At 50.4% G+C, this 16,429-nt stretch overlaps 1 long non-coding RNA gene across 1 annotated transcript; it reads left to right on the top strand.

The window, feature by feature from the left end:
* Positions 1–1,591: 1,591 nt before the first annotated feature.
* Positions 1,592–16,411, top strand: LOC103678311. Its single transcript, XR_572653.2, has 4 exons — positions 1,592–1,721; positions 2,973–3,052; positions 11,740–11,943; positions 16,272–16,411. It is a non-coding gene; the product is annotated as an uncharacterized LOC103678311 (long non-coding RNA).
* Positions 16,412–16,429: the final 18 nt, after the last annotated feature.

Genomic DNA, 16,429 nt, shown 5'->3' with positions numbered 1-16,429 from the left:
ACGGATCAGTTGGGGACGGCTCTGTAGGTTGGATTTAGCCTGCTCCCCTTGTCTTTCGTTTAGGGACCAGTGCCCACCTAAGGCATGCTCTTCTAAAGGCAGGAACAGAAATCTCAAGAGGGGTGAGTGAAAACTCAGGCACCGCCTACGGCTTGAACTCAGAACTGACCCACAGTTGCCTCAAAATATCCCATTGGCCGAAGCAAAGTCATTCGGTCCCACCCAATAGCAGTGGGGTTCACTCCACCCACAGTGAACTATAGTAAGGGTGGGGTGGAGAGGAGAGGAGGAATAGTGTCAGTACCACAACTGCCAAAACTCATAGCACGGCCATAAGCCAGATGATTCCATCACCCACCCAACATCGCCTTCTGTGTTTCTCAAGGGTTCGCGGGCCCCTTCGCATGGCTGTCTCCAATCACAGAGGGTCTTGGGGACTGGGAAATGTCCATAGCGGCACTGTATGTTTTCTATCAGTGGGGTTCTGATAGGTAGCCCCTCGTCTGAATTTCCGGACAAAGCCCAATTTACTGCTAGAATGTGAAGGCCGCCAGCCTCCCTCCCGCACGGTGGGTCCAGAGTGAGGGAAAATAACAAGACAGCCCCCATGTTGGATAATGACCACCCAGATTCCACTACTCAGTGTCCAGCGCTGCCCATGCAGTTTCCTCTGGCTGCAAATTCTGGTTGTTCCACTGGCGGAAGCGGGATGGCTCTTTATCTCGGGTGCCAACGGCGTGTTAGCCGCATTGATAAACAAGGCTTCCAAAATCCTCTCAATACCAGGAACCGTTCACTGAGAACAACAGCGGCGGCAACACCGATGACAGAATGGACAAGTCAGTCCTGGGGTATCCACCCTCGCCCAGGGGAGCCTGGTGATGAGTTGATGAGTATTTTTGGACATAGACAACGGTGGGCCTGGCCCGGATCCACTCATTTCTTCAGTAGCGCTTTCCAGGGAGTTCACATTATTTCCTAATTTGTTCCAGATACACCATGTTTCGTGGCTTCATTTGGGCACTGAGGTCATCAAGAGACGACTGACTTGGGCAACGCAGAATGTAGGGGGAGGAAAGAAAGTCTTCCTTCACGCACTCACTCCCCGCTTCACTCACTAGTTGCTTCTGTCTGCAGGGGCTGGGGCTGGGGCTTCAGAGCGAAAGACGCACACGTCCCAGGTGCTGGCCCTTTAGCAGGGCCGATCCTCACTCCATGTAGCTTCTCAGGTTAAGTCGTTGGCTCCCCCTTCCCTGCACAGCAGGTGATCTGTTTAAGCTAATCACAGCGATGGGAGACTCTTGCGGTAACTGGTTGAGGGGTTAGCATGTGACCCAGTTCTGCCCAATGCGAAGAGAGGGAAAGTCTGTGCATGACCTTTGAGAAACTTTCCCCCATGAGCAAGAAGGAGCTAGAGAAAGGGATGGAGCTCTTCTCCATAGCTTGCAAAATGGGCAGCTATGACACCTAAAGGTTTTTTTGGGGGTTTTGGTTTTTTGTGGGGTTGTTTTTTGAGACTAAGAGCGGGGGAGGGGCTGAGGGAGAGGAAGAGAGAGAATCCCAAACAGGCTCCATGCCCAGCTCCCAGCCCATGCAGGACTCCAGCTTACAACCCTGAGATCATGATCTGAGCAAAAATCAAGAGTCCCACGCTTCACCCCCGGAGCCCCCCAGGCGCCCGGACAGCTGCAGTTTTACAGCCATCTTGCCACGGGCCAGAGGTAAGAGATGAAACTCACTCTGAACAATGGCAGAGTGGTGGGATGAGAAGAACGATGTCCTCACTGCTATCACGGAGCTGCGAAGTCTTTAACTGCAAAGGCCACCCTTGGACTTCCTGTTCCGCAGGATCAGAGATTTCCTCGGAGGGTGCATTCGCCAGGATAGGTGGGGGTTTCTGTTACCTGCATCCCAAAGCGTCCTACTCAATGCCCCCGTATTCTTGTAGTACTCTTGTTTATCTACAAAGGAGCAGGCATGGAGAAGCCAGTTAACGTGTCCGCTGGGAAACGTCTGAATTAGATTGCAAACCCAGGACTCTGCGCCGCCGGCTGCCCGCCTGCCTAGGTGACTGAGAGCCGGCGTCTGAGAATGAGCAGGTGGCAAATGATAGATGTGGAGCATCCGCTGTGGGCAGCGCTGGATGCCGAGCAGGCAGGGAGCTTACGCCCAAAGAAAGAGAAAGGGGGACGATCCTGTAAGGAGAGCACAGCATGATGGGTGGGGGTGGGGCCACCAGGCTTGGCTGGTCCTGGGCTCCAGCCCCTCTCCCATCCCCCCACACTCTCCAGAGCTGGCAGCTGCTTTCCCTGGGGCCATTTGGTACAGTGGAAAGCACTCCCATTTTAAATTCAGGTTAGACCTGGGTTTGAATCCTGTCTCTGCTGCTCCCTAGCTATGGGACATGAGTATGTGCTCTCACCTCTGAGCCTGTTACCCTGTGGTTGTTCCGAGGGCTGGACACATGGATGTACATTGCTGGATACTTCGAAGATGCTCAGTGAACGATAGCTCTGAGGACGATTACGGCAGGATTATTAAGAACCTTGAGAGTCACGTAGTAGAAAGAGTGCTGTTCTGATGGCGGGAGGACGCAGGTCCTAGTGCCAGCTCTGCCATGACAAGCTGTGTGACCTTGAGCCATTCCTGCCCTCTCTGGTCCATTTAGTTGCTCCCATCTGTAAAAGGATGGGGTTCGGCTTGACCAATTGTTTTCAAACTCTGCTCCAAGGAGCTCTCGAGATTCGTTGGCTCTGTAATGAGGAAGGAGCCCAGGAGCAGGAATGGGAACCCCCTCCCCACTCCACCCCACTCCAGCTTCAAACGCAGCAGTTCTCTTGTTATTTCTTTCATGGGACTGGGTTTTCTGTAAGATGCTCTTTGAAGAGAGGCTTCTGCTGCTTTAATTAAAAAAAAAAAAAAGCCCCAAAGAACTCTAGATTAGATCACTGAGTTCCTTCCATTTTTTTCAGCGGTTGACAGCATGAGCTTTGGAGTTCAACCCGCCAGATTTGAATGACGACTCTGACATTAACTACCTTCGTGAACTTGGGTAAGCAGATAGTTTCCTGGGCCAGTTTCTAATCGTCCACCAGCCATTCACGAGCGTTTCCTTCCCCTCATCTTTGCCAGCAGGAGGGGTTACAGCTCTTTAACATTTTTGCCGGTTCAAGGGGTACAAAGTGGTATTTCATTGTTACTTTAATTTGCATTTCCCTCATCACTAGAGAATTTTTTCCCCAAGATTTATTTATTTTAGAGAGAGTGAGAGAACGAGAGAGAGTGCAAGAGTGGGGGGGGGGGGGGGGGGGGGGGGGGAGCGGCAGAGAGAGAGAATCTCAAGCTGACTCCCCACTGAATGTGGAGCTCAAACCTGGGCTCGGCACCAGGCTGGACGTGGGGATCCCATGACCCACGAGGTCATGACCTGAGCCGAAATCACGAGTTGGACACTTAACCAATTGAGTCACCCAGGCACCCCTAACCTCTAAAGAATTTAAGCATCTTTTCCTGTATTTATTTGTTGGCCACTCAGATTTCTTCTGTGAATTCTTGTCTTTTGCTCATTTTTCTATTGGGTCATTTGTCACTTGTTAATTTGTGAAAGCTCTTTACTATTGTATGGACATTACCCTAATATAGTATGGACTTTATCTCTTACCTGCATTACAGCTTTTTCCTAGAATTATCTTTTCGGGTTTATTATTATTATTTTTTAATCCTATACTAATGATTCCCACTGCACTGTCTTGTGAGGATTAAAGCATGAGCAGAATTCCTGATATGTAGTTCAATAAATTATTTCTATAATTTCTAAGCTTTTGGTGTGGGTGCCGGATTCTGGAGTTACCAGAACGTGTGTGTGCTAAAATCCCACTGGCCAGAGTAAGTCATGTGGTTGAACTGGGGGAAGAGAGGGGAAGCACTGTGGTCCCATGGTCAAGGACGTGGGCTCAGGGAGGGATGAAGAATTGGGGCCACCCTTGGAATCTGCCACAGTGGTCTGGTGCAGAGATCAAGATCACAGGTTGTGCAAACAGAAAGACCTGGATTCTGGCGCCTCTCGCCACTGGGACTTTCCCACCTCCCCCATAGCCCCCTTAGGTGCCTATACCAAAGCTGTTTTCCCACAAGCCTTTGTTCTCAGCTAGCTGCCACGGCCAGAAATCTGTTTTTCAACGTTGCCTTCCAGCTGCAAATACCTCTCGGTCTCCTTCAAGGATGTTGCATTAAAAGATACTTGTTGCCTTTTCTGAATACAGTGCTCAGTGCACAATGATCAAGCAACACAGCTAACCGGGATCCAGCTCGAAAATCCCGCTCCGAGGGCACACTTCCCACTGTTAACCTGTTCTTCCAGACTTCTTTCCGTGCCCGTTTGACATCTCTTCTCTTTGTCAAATAGAGGGTCATGCTTTACACAGCACACCCTTTGCACTGAACGGCAGCGTGAGTGCTCTTCTGAGAAGAATGTCATCAGTGGCTAGTGCTTTAGAATCATCTAGAAGGGGGAATTATCAAAATGTAGATTCCTATGGCTCATGCAGAAAGAGTCCATTTTATTTATTTATTTTTTTTTAAAAGATTTTATTTATTTATTTGACAGAGAGAGACAGTCAGCGAGAGAGGGAACACAAGCAGGGGGAGTGGGAGAGGAAGAAGCAAGCTCCCAGCGGAGGAGCCCGATGTGGGGCTCGATCCCAGGACTCCAGGATCACGCCCTGAGCCAAAGGCAGACGCTTAACAACTGAGCCACCCAGGGGCCCCAAAGAGTCCGTTTTAAAAGGTCTAAAGGGAAGTCCAGGAATCTGTGGGGGGTTTTTGGTGTGTTTTTTTTTTAAGATTTTATTTATTTATTTGACAGAGAGAGACAGCCAGCGAGAGAGGAACACAAGCAGGGGGAGTGAGAGAGGAAGAAGCAGGCTCCCAGCGGAGGAGCCTGATGAGGGGCTCGATCCCAGAACGCTGGGATCACGCCCTGAGCCCCCTGAGCCGAAGGCAGACGCTTAACGACTGCGCCACCCAGGCGCCCCAGGAATCTGATTGTGTTTTTAACTAATTGTAGGGCCATAGTACAGGTGACTCTTGAACAATGCCGGGTTTGGGGCCCTCTGCACAGTGGAAAATCCACATGTAGCTTTTGACTCTCCAGAATGTAAATGCTAATAGCCTTCCTGTTGACAGCAAGCCTTACTGGTAACACAGTCGACTGACACATATTTTGTACATTGTATTGTATATTGTATTCTTACACTAACGTAAGTTAGAAAAACGAAAATGGTATTAAGAAAATCATAAGAGAAAATACATTTACAGTCCTGTCCTGTATTTATTGGAAAAAAATCCATGTATAAGTGGACCTACCGGGTTCAAACCACTGTGGTTCAAGGTCAACTGTGTTTGTATTTTAATAGGGTCTCCTTGCCCTGTGCTAGTTTTGGGAGGAGGGTTGGGGGGGGTGGGGAAATACCCAATGAAAGGAAGGATTAATAGGGATGTTCCAGGCATTGTGACGAACAGTAGGGGAGACAACAACGTGGTCAAAGCACACCCCTCCCCCACCACCAGGAGGCCTGCCTTTCCCAGAGAGAGACTCCTACCCTGGCTTTAAGCCACGGTTTCTTTACCATCTGCCTAGGTGTGGCTCCCTACGTAACCAAGTAACCATTAGCCAGAGTTCTCATACTTCCGGCTGTGTGTCCTTGGCCAAGTGACCACCTCTCCGAGCCTCAGTCGGCTCATTTGTAACACGGGAATCATAGTGTCCATGTGGCAGGGCTGTTGAGGGAAGCAGTGACTTCACACACGAATACCCACTCCAGGGCTGGGCTCACAGTAGGTCTTCCAGAAACAGAGCCCCCCTCCCCCTCTATGAGATGAGCAGAGCAGGGAGGGACCCACTGGACGGCTTGAGGGAAAGCCAGAGAGTCCCCAAGGGAAGCAGTCGGCACACCAGGTGTCCTGACAAGTTAATTATGGGAAATTAGGGCAAGTCAGGTTTCCGCCTCCAGGAATCTCATATTGAGGTCGGACGATAGTGCGGGATTTTACTCATTCTCCAGGGGCTGGAGACGAGAAAGGCTCTTCCTGCTGGGACAGATGGTAAGTAGGGAACCAATCAAAATATGCAAATACAGCTGAGGAAGAGGCTGGGGACACCTCCAGAGAGGGCCAGGGCCTTTTCTGGATGTTTGCTGGCTGGGGACTCTTCCCCAGGTACAAACCTGAGGGGGGCCTTCGTAACTCCGGACCTCGATTCTCTACCCTTCCCTGCATCCTCTCATTTCCCAGTGCCACTTTGCAGCTGCTGCCATTAAGGAGTGGACTCGGTTTCCCTGGAAACCCCGCACCTGGGGTGGCCCTGTTTCCATCAGAGATAACTGGATGCGTGAAAGCCAAGGACAGTGATGTAGTCCTCTTCCTGCCAGTGACTGGCTCAAGAAGGACACGTGACCCAGTCCCGGACAAAGAGACTTGAGGAGAGATCTGCCTGGAGGCTGCAGGGAGGGGTTTCCTTGACTCTCAAAATGAGGCACAAGTTTAAAAAAAAAACAAAACCGTCTGATTTCTTTGGATGTGCCCAACAAATATTTGTTCTGCCTGTGTCTGACTTGCGAAGACTGGAACTCTGGATCCACGCAGGAGAAGGAACTGCAAGAGAAATATTGTGATGTCACCCTCAAGGGTGCCTTCATGCAGATCTCCCCTGGGAACATCTTGAGGCTCAGCTGGGTGCCCACGAAGCTTCCCCAGGCACCAGCACCCCCACATGAATGGCTCTGAATACTAGCCAACAGCTGTGGGTGTTCATGGCCCACAAAGGGTCTGCCCACGTATTAGCCCTCTGATCCTCGCAGCAACTCCCAGAGTCCTGTGGGAAGCTCATTGTGTAGACGATACCTGGAGAGGTAAAGGGACACACAGAGGCTTGGTTGTTCATTGATAGGGCTGAGATTTGCATACCGAGTCTGCGTTGATTTCAAAGTGGGACTCTCTCTGATTCATCAAAAACACCAATGGGTGTCCAACTTCCAGCTCTGGTACCATTTAGGTATCCTTGGGTGATATGTAACTGTTGACCACTGCCTGTCCTGGATTTTGTAGAAGTGTTTTTTTTTTTTTTCTCCCTAATAATATAAAAGACCTTCTATTAAACATAGGGTGCTTTGTACTATTATCCAGCAAGTAGTCACTCTCCCCTCCCTGGTCATTTCCCCACCCCATGGATGTGGGACTTGGCCATGTGGATTGATTCGGCCAACAGAATGTGGGCAGAAATGATGATGTCCCAGGTCAAGGCAGTGGTCTCAGACATAGCAAGCTCCTGCCAGTTCTTACTCTCCTCTAAGAGAATAGCATTTCCAGATAGGAGCTGATCCTTTACCCTGGGGCCCAACATGAGAGGACACATGGAGCAGACCTAATTCGGACCTACCTACCCTTCAGACACAGAAGTGAGAAATGATTCTGCTGGAGCCCACCGAGATTTTCAGGTGGTGTTTGTTATACGGCTTTATCATAGCAAAAGCTGACTAATACAAACATTATGTTCCTGGATCATGCAAAGCATGTTTCAGGCATTCGCTCATTCAGTCCTCACAACAACCCGTGAGGGAGGTACTATTAAATCCCTGCTGAGCTATGAGCACTTGTGGCCCATTCCTGCATCAGCAGAGCCTAGTACATTGGTAAAACCGCAATTAACATTTTTAGATGAGCTGATAGAGTGAAAGTAGGAACCATGTGGCACTTTCCTGTTCTGTGACCAACATCTGAGTAATCACAATGACCTACTATGTGCCAGGCATTGTCGATGTTTATTTAAGAAGTTACTTTAGGGGCGCCTGGGTGGCTCAGTCTTTAAGCATCTGCCTTCGGCTTGGGACGTGATCCCAGGGTCCTGGGATCGAGCCCCACATCAGGCTCCTCCGCTGGGAGCCTGCTTCTTCCTCTCCCACTCGCCCTGCTTGGGTTCCCTCTCTCGCTGGCTGTCTCTGTCGAATGAATAAATAAAATCTTACAAAAAAAAAAAAAGTTACTTTAATGGGGGCACCTGGCTGGCTCAGTCAGAAAAGCATGTGACTCTTGATCTCGGGAATCTGAGTTCAAGCCCCACGCTGGGTGTAGAGATTACTAAAAATAAATAAATAAATATACTTTAAAAAAAATTTATTTCTACAAATGCTTACCAAGCATCTACTTCATTCCAGGCATTGTTCTAGGTGCTGGGAATACAGCCGGGGCCAAAATAGCCAAACCCCTGCCCTCTTGGAGCTGAAGTTCTACTGGGGGTGAAACAGAAAACAAACAAAATCTATAGATCCGTGTGATCTAGATGGAAAAATAAATCCGAGCCAGGGAAGATGAAGTGTGGCAAGAGCAGAGTTGCGGTTTCTAACGAGGCGGGAGGGAGGGTCTCTTGAGGAGGTGGCATCTGAACGAAGACTCGGAAAAGGTGACTGTGTGAGTCATAAATGTCTGGGGGAAGACTGATCGGTGGGAGTAACAATTCTCACTCCGTTTTATGGATGACTAAATGGGCTTGGAAGGATTGAATTGCTTGCCCATTGTCAGATGGCAAGTACCAGAGCTGGGACTTGGGCCAGCTATCTGGCCCCAGGGAACCTGCCCCCAGTGCCTGTGCCCTTAACGACTTGGTGGAGGGTCTTCAGGGGGCTGCCCTGACTTGACGGTCCGGGAACCCCGCGCTGATCCCAGGGCCTCCACCCAGTGCCCTGAGCTCTATCTTCGTGGACATCTCAGCTGATGACAGCGGGAAGCCACTTTGGTCCTTAATGGATTCAGCACTCTCTGAATGCTTCGTCCTATTAGCCGTGGAAATGGGCTTTGTCTTGTCCAGGAGTCATCGCTTGATGAAATGAGCCGGCATTCAACCTCCCTAAGCCGAAGGTGATTTAAAAACATCGCAAGAGCCAGCCTTAGATGAGGCTTGCGTAATCGGTCGCTTTTAATTTGTTGGGGGGAGGGTGTGGGGTGGGTCGTGTGGCTGTTCCCAGGGCCCTGGGTTCCTGCTGTGGGCCAGCAGGTCAGCGCCCACCCCCTACCAACCCCTACCCTCGCCCAGCCTCCTCTCTGCTGGTGCCTGGGACCAGAGTTAACCTGGAGAGCAGAGACAGGGTGCAGATGCCGTCTCCCTGCTGCAGAGAACAGGGCTCCAGACCTTTTTCGGAGCTGTTACTCCTGCTTCCTGCTTGTCTGTTCTCAAAGACTCCCTTCCCATCTTCCTTTCTTCCTTTCTCCCTTCACCTGTTCTCCCTCCTGGCCTGACCTGAGCATCACCAAGTGTCTGTGAGCGGAAAGGCTTTAGTCCGACATTGTGCTGTCCGCGGAAGCCACGCGCCGTGTGTCTACAGGGCACTTGAAATGGGACCGGTCCACGATGTGTAAGGGTGACACGTATGCTGGATTTTGCAGACTCCGTGCAAAGAAAAAAAAGTATAAAATATATTAATTTATATTGATTTCATGTAAAATGCTAATATCTTCAATAGGTTAAGTAAAATATTTAAAATATTGCAATATTTCACCTCACATGTACAGTCTGCGTTTGTGGCTTTTACCATATTTCTGTCGGAGAGCCCTGGCCTAGCACCTCTCTCTCTTCACCCCATATTAATTAATTAATTAATGTTTTTTCTCCCAAGACGCCACCCAGGATCACCATACCAGGTTGAAATTTTGGCAATAAATAAATAAAATGGAAAGGAGCGGATGTTCAGGACCTCTTACTCTGTGTCCCACTCAGGGCTGTGTCATTGCCTTGGGTCACGGTTTTGCAACAGCGGCGCTATCGGCATTTCGTTCCAGATAATGCCCTGCTGCTGGGGGTGGGGCTGTGTGGCGGGAAGGGGTCCCTGTGCATTGTGGCACCTACAAGATGCCAGTATCACCCCCCCCCCCGGTTCTAGCTACCAAAAATGTCTCTAGATATTGTCAAACGTCCCAATCGGCCCCAGTTATTCCTTTGAAAAACTCCTGTGAGGTGGGGTTGTTACGGCACAGAGTGGTGACGTGTCCTGCACAAGGTCACACAGCTAGTAAGCGGTCTCACTGGTGTGAGGGGCCATGTCTTTCGGACTCCGGAGACTATGTAATCACATGCTGTAGGTGTATGTGTGGACAAAGAAATTCTGGTTCAGATCTGGGCTTTTCTTCAGAGCGTGGTTGGTGTGGACAGACTGGTTATCTGGGGTAAACACCTGTGAAAATTAACAAAGAGAAACCTCACTAAAGTAGAATGGGGAGCCTTGGAAGGGGGAGATGGGGCACTCGGTGTTAATTCCAGGAAGAAGTGTCAATTACAGACCCCAACAGAAGAATGGTCAAGAGGAGTCATCAATTACAGGCCCCAGGGGGCGGGGGGGGCGTGGGGAGAGGTACATTGCCTCTCCAGGGAGAAATCAACTATTCCTCCAACTCAGCCAATGAGAACCCGTCATCACTCTGAACTGTTGCTTTTCTCTAAGGGACCTTTGTTCAAAATAACCCCTTCAACTTCCTCTCCATCAAATAACGTTCCTCTCCTTTGTTTGTTGGACTGGCCTATGGTTTTGCTGTAGCATGTTCCACGTTACAATTCTCTGCTGTTCTGAATAACCCATTTTTGCTGGTAAGATGCCCGACTTTTCTTTTTAAGGTTAATATACTTGAGGACCACCAGGAAACCTGACTCCAAACCCTCTACCCCCGTGGCTCAGAGTGGGCCAGACAACAGAGACCAGAGACCCCGCTACCGAGAAGTCCCTGCCAACATTCTTTAAAAAAAAAAAAAAGAAAAAGATTTTATTTATTTATTTGACAGACCACAAGTAGGCAGAGAGGCAGGCAGAGGGAGAGGGAGAAGCAGGCTCTCCGCTGAGCAGGGCCCTGACACAGGGCTGGATCCCAGGACCCCAGGATCATGACCTGAGCCAAAGGCAGATGCTTAACCAACTGAGCCCCCCATTCTCACCTCCCATCAGCCCACCAGCTGAACAGGCAAACAGACCTTAAAGCAAGTGGGTCTCTACCCTGGTGAAGTACCTGGGCAGCTTTTAAACTTGCTAATGCCCAGGCCACACCTAGATCTGTCAAATCAGGATCTGAGGATGGGGTCCAGGCATCTGAATCTTCTCTGGGAAGGCTCCCCATTGGACTCCTGCTGGACTGACTTCCTCTGCCATGTGCTCCCCTCTGCTAAATGCTTCCTGCAGCCTCACCTCTGGGTGACCAGAGCCCAGGGTGGTGCCTAGCGCATGGTCAGCGCTCAAGATAGATTTCAGGGCCAATGAACTTCAGCTTGGCACAGGCTCTCAGAAGACGAAGAAGCCACAGTGGAAAGAAACCCAAGCAATGGATTCCAAGGCCATGGACTGAAGATGTGGGAGCTGGCCACAGGTCTGCTTGTCCGCTCTAGCCTGCCAACTTCAGGAGCCCGGACAACTAAGAGCCTGGCCCCTTAAAGAAAGAGACCCCTTAGCCTGCCCTTTCAGGACTCTCAGAGGGCCGTCGAGGTTGCGTGTCCCCAGAAGAGACACTGAAGAAGGAGCAGATCCTTGGGAACAGCGAGAGGGGAGGGGAGGGAAGGAAACCCACATGTGTTAATGAGCAGGTGAGTGCTGTGGGCAGCCCCCCTGGGGGATTCTGCAGCAGACGGTATAATGCCCAAAGAGTTGCCCATCCCAGCGACAAGCACCTAGGACATTAACCCACATATTCTCTCATTTGCCGATTCCCTAGCACTCTGGCCGAGAGACCCAGGCTTGCACAAGAAACGACTGCCCTACAAGAGAATGATGATCGTACAGGAGTATGGCTAGGATGCTGACAGCAGAAGCCACAGGAGGGTCTGAGGGTCTGCTCCCCGCACCATGAATGCAGCCTGAGCGGAAAACAGCTCTCATCTCCAGAAAAGCCCTGCCCATAGGTGGTTCCTCCAGCATGGTGAGAGAATGAACTCTGGAACCACGCATCCTGGGTTCACATCCCAACTCTTGGGGGCTCACCATCCACTTTCTCTGTTGCCAAAGAGGGTTTAAACCCAGCAAAGGGAGATCTCGGAAAAGGCTGAGCCTGAGCGGAGGGTGTGGAGGTGGCCTGGTTATTCTTAGCAATGAGGTAGGAGAGGAAAAAGATGCTTTGGGCTGCCAGGGCTGCATAGCACCTTTCAAAGGGAGCAGCCAGACCACAGTCCTTCCTGGCTTGCCAAGTTTGGTTGGAAATTCTTTCCACCCCAGGCAGTGGGGAATGCGGGGAATTCAGGGTGGGCCTGCCAGGGCCTTCAGAGCCCCTTAAATGAAATTTCTCTGCTCTGGTGTCAGAGCAGTGGTCAGACGTGATGAGGGCTGTTCAAACAGCTGGGCCTGGCGAGCAGGACCCCCGAGGCTGGGCTCTTGGCCCATCTGTAGTTTTCCTTCCCCTGTCTGAAAGCCTTGATTCACGCAGGGGCTGGCCCAAGGAGGGCGAGGGGAACTGAAAAGGTATGTGTCCTCAGAACCAAGGCGGGAGGAAGGACACCACCCTAGCCTTGCTGACGTGTGGTGCTCCAGCTTTCGGACGTTCAGGAAGAGCTGCATGCCACTGAGACCTGGCTTTTTGGTCCAAACTGTGGTTGCCCCCCCCCCCCCCCCGGGAGAGGAACAAAGGCCCTTTTTCCCGGGCAGCAGTATGGGAAAGAGCACGGACTCTGGACTCCAGAGTTCTGGGTTCACATCCTGTCTCCGTCACTCAGAGGCTGTGTAAGCACTGGACAGGCCATTTCACATGTAAAAATTAATAAAAGGGAAACTCTCTAAAAGGGAGTCAGGGGCCCGAGTGTCACTCGAATAACCAGTATAGGAAGAATTGTCGATTACAGACTCCCAACAGGAGATTCAGGAAGTAACCATCAGGGAAAGATGTACGTCGCATTCCTTCCCAGAAATCGACTACCTAGCAACTCAAGCTAGTGAGACACTGTCCGCACCCTGCCCTCTCGCTTTGTTTAAAGGACTTTCATTCAAAACAACCCTCCTAACTTCCTCTTTCTCCATACAACGTTTCTCTCCTTTGTTGCACTTGGCCTATGGTTTTGCTGGTATCGCACTTCTCCCGAACAAACCTGTTTTTTTGCTGGTAAAATAACTGACTGTCCTAGTTTTCGGGTTAACAGATGTTGCCGTGCCTCGGTTTCCTTACAGAATGATCCCTACATTATGGGGTTGCTATGAGGGTTACGAGTATACAGTTCTTAGAGCAGAGCCTGGCTTACAGAAAGTACTTGATAAACAGTAACCCATGAGCCTGGCATATGGAAAGTATTCCATAAATAGTAACTGTCACGGGTCCTGGCTGCTTTTCCTCCATCCGTCCAGTCCAAGTGTTTAAGAATTGCAGATGTGAAGGAGGACAGGTCTGGCCTGAAATCTCTGATTTACCCCTTCTTAGCCATGTGGCAAATGACTATCATCTATAAGATAGGAATAATCATAGGAGCCACCTCATAGAGTTGTAATGAGGGTTAAGTGAGTCCACGAGGTGAAACCGCTTAGCACAGTGGCTGGTACACAGCAAGTACACAGAACTTTGTTGTTGTTATTATTGCTATTTTTGCTAGAATTATTCATCAGTCCACACTCAGTCATCAAACACTTTTGTTGCAAGCCCCAGCTCTCAGCAAAGAATGGAATGTGCTATTAGCCTCCACAGGCTAATTCTAAGGATCTGTGCGTCCCCCCCCCCCCAAAAAAAGGGGTTTGTTTCCAGAAGGGAGAGGAGAGTGAGCAGGCAGAAGTAACAATGTCCGCTCGGGCTCCTAGATCATCAGGTGCATCTGTGGGGATGAGCTGGTACTTAAAGTGAGCATAGTAACGATGCCAGGAAGCAGGGCTCATACCCGTTCTTTCTGACCCTGAGTCCCCGCTGTGCCTTCTGGGAAGCCAGAAGCGGCTGCACATTCTACAGAGACGCAGAGCCCATTTCCCATCCTGTCATTCTGAGCTGGGTCATCAGAAACCTCTCTGCAGTACTAACTACAACAAGCAGCATCTCCCCAAGCAGGCTACGCTTGGACCACATTCCACGAGACCAGCCAGGAAAACAGGTGCACTCTAAGCAAACTCAGTATCTCACACCAAGAGGAGCTGGTGTTTGACGATCCTGAGAAATCCCCCATTAAGGAAGCCTCTCATCTGAATTTAACCCCTAGTTACCTTGTAACGCCTATGAATAGCTGCCCCTGTAACTTACTAACACTTTGTAACTTACTAACACTTCAGGGAATGCGGCAGAGGGCAGTGCATCTGAGATCTTTGGGGGCAGAGGAATTTCACAGCTTGGAGAAAAAGCCCCTGTTTCAACCCCCAGCCTTTTGGAAACCCCCTTGCCTCGGTCTCTGCGTGGGCAGGGCCCAGCCTTGCAAAGCAGCTCCTGCAGCTGCTTCGGTGAGCGGAATAAAGTAGCAACATTCAAAGAGAGTCCTGCTGCTGGTCTTTTCAAATTACCTAGACTCTCAGGAGAAACCAACTGGGGGGAGGGGGCGGGAGTAGTGAGGCCCAGAAATTGGGGGAATGCAATGCATCATAATAAGCACAGGAAAAGAAAAAAAAAAAAAAAACCAACCAAGGAAAATAATTTGGAGAATTATTGAGTGCCAGAACCCCAAAGCTATAAACAGGATGTTTGAAAAGATTTCAAGCATAAAGGTCACAATCTGCAATTTAAATGGATAGTTTGTTTCCTTTTTTCTTGGTTATGGTTGGGTGCCACCAATTAGTTGAAGAGTGTGTGTGTGTGTGTGTGTGTGTGCGCGCGCGCGCGTGTGCACAGCGCAGAGGTTTTTCAAAGAGTGCTTCTCAATCAGGCGGGGATGGTTGACAGCCTCTAAGCCCACACGGGGGTGGGCACATCCTTTATACCATGAGAACAAGCAGAGCCCATGCCACACAGCAAGGGCCTTCTTCCTCTTTCTGGAAGGAAAAAAAAATCACACAGCATAAACCCCTGCTCATTCCCAGCTCTCTGCAGTGATTTTACCCTGAAGAAAGGAATCACAGGAAAAATCATCCCTGGCGTGGGATTGCCCCCAGTGTCCAACCTAGTTCAGGCGTCGTTACTAACCCGAATCCCACTTACCAAGTCGGTGGGTGCAATGGGGGAGAGTTCGTGCCCCTGAAGGTTGGTGGTGTTCCTTCAAGCCTTTGCTTCATGGACAGATGCCAACAGAGGTGACTTTGTGGCTGGGGGACAGGTCAGCGAGCTGAAGGCCAGGCGACCCTGCATGTTCTTCTCTAGTTTGGGACCCCTCTGCTGCCCATGAGAGAGTGTCTGTGACAGTGTTAGGCAGAGGGTTTCCACTTGGGTGGCTCTTGGGGTTTCTTCAGATCCCCTGGGCATCTTTGTGGAGCACTTTGCTAGACTACTCCCTGGTTTTTCTGCCTCGGCGTCTACTCTGTGCGGCCCAGTGGCCTGCGGGGGCCTTGAATTGACACGAGACTCTCCCGTGGCCACATGCCCTAAATGAACAATTGTGGTCATGATGTGGTTTGGAATATAGGTGAGGTTCCGTGGGGTAGAGTACAGAGCCAACAACCAAGAAAGAATTCTTGAGACGTCTTTGGTGCAAAATGGTCATTTATTAAAGCACGGGGATGGGACCGTGGGCAGAAAGAGCTGCTGCCCCGGATTGTGAGGGTGGCTGATTACATACCATGGGGTTGGGGGAGGTGAGGACAAAGGGAGGTTGAGAAGTACTTTCTTTCTTTCTTCTTTTTTTTTAAAGATTTTATTTATTTATTTATTTGACAGAGATAGAGACAGCGAGAGGGGGAGTGGGAGAGGAAGAAGCAGGCTCATAGCAGAGGAGCCTGATGTGGGGCTCGATCCCAGAACGCCGGGATCACGCCCTGAGCCGGAGGCAGACGCTTAACTGCTGTGCCACCCAGGCGCCCCGAGAAGTACTTTCATATGTTAAAAAAGACTCGCAGGATACCGAGGCCTGGCCATCCTCAAGTGACTGTGGTTTTTCCCTCCCGCAGGGCATTAGTATTAAGATGGTTGGGAACTTCCTGGAGGAGCGTCACAGATCCCACCCAGGAGGGGGGGGGTGCAGGTTGCGGGGTGTAGGCTTAGGCTTTGTCTTCAGCTTGCCTTCTGTTCCCTCATCAGGCATAAGTAAATGTAATTTCCCCCTATGAACCCTCCAAAGGCCCTTGTGATGAGCGTTCTCTCCTGCCTCCCAGAGCCACGGAGCTTACCAGAATCCCACTCTTTTTGTTTTGAACTGATCGACCTAGCCTCAGAACTGGGAACCCCAACGCACCCTACCCATGGACCCTAATAAAGGACCTCCCTGCTCGGCCCTTCGAGGCAGCTGAGTACCTCTTCCCTGACAGGTGAGTAACCAATGAACTCTATTTCAAACCATGCTGTCTTGGGTAACTATGGCTCACCC

This window comes from Ursus maritimus, unplaced genomic scaffold (assembly GCF_017311325.1).
Source record: "Ursus maritimus isolate PB19 unplaced genomic scaffold, ASM1731132v1 scaffold_33, whole genome shotgun sequence".
NCBI lineage: Eukaryota > Metazoa > Chordata > Mammalia > Carnivora > Ursidae > Ursus > Ursus maritimus.
Note: the sequence above shows the minus strand (reverse complement) of the source record. Positions and strands in the feature narration are given on the sequence as shown.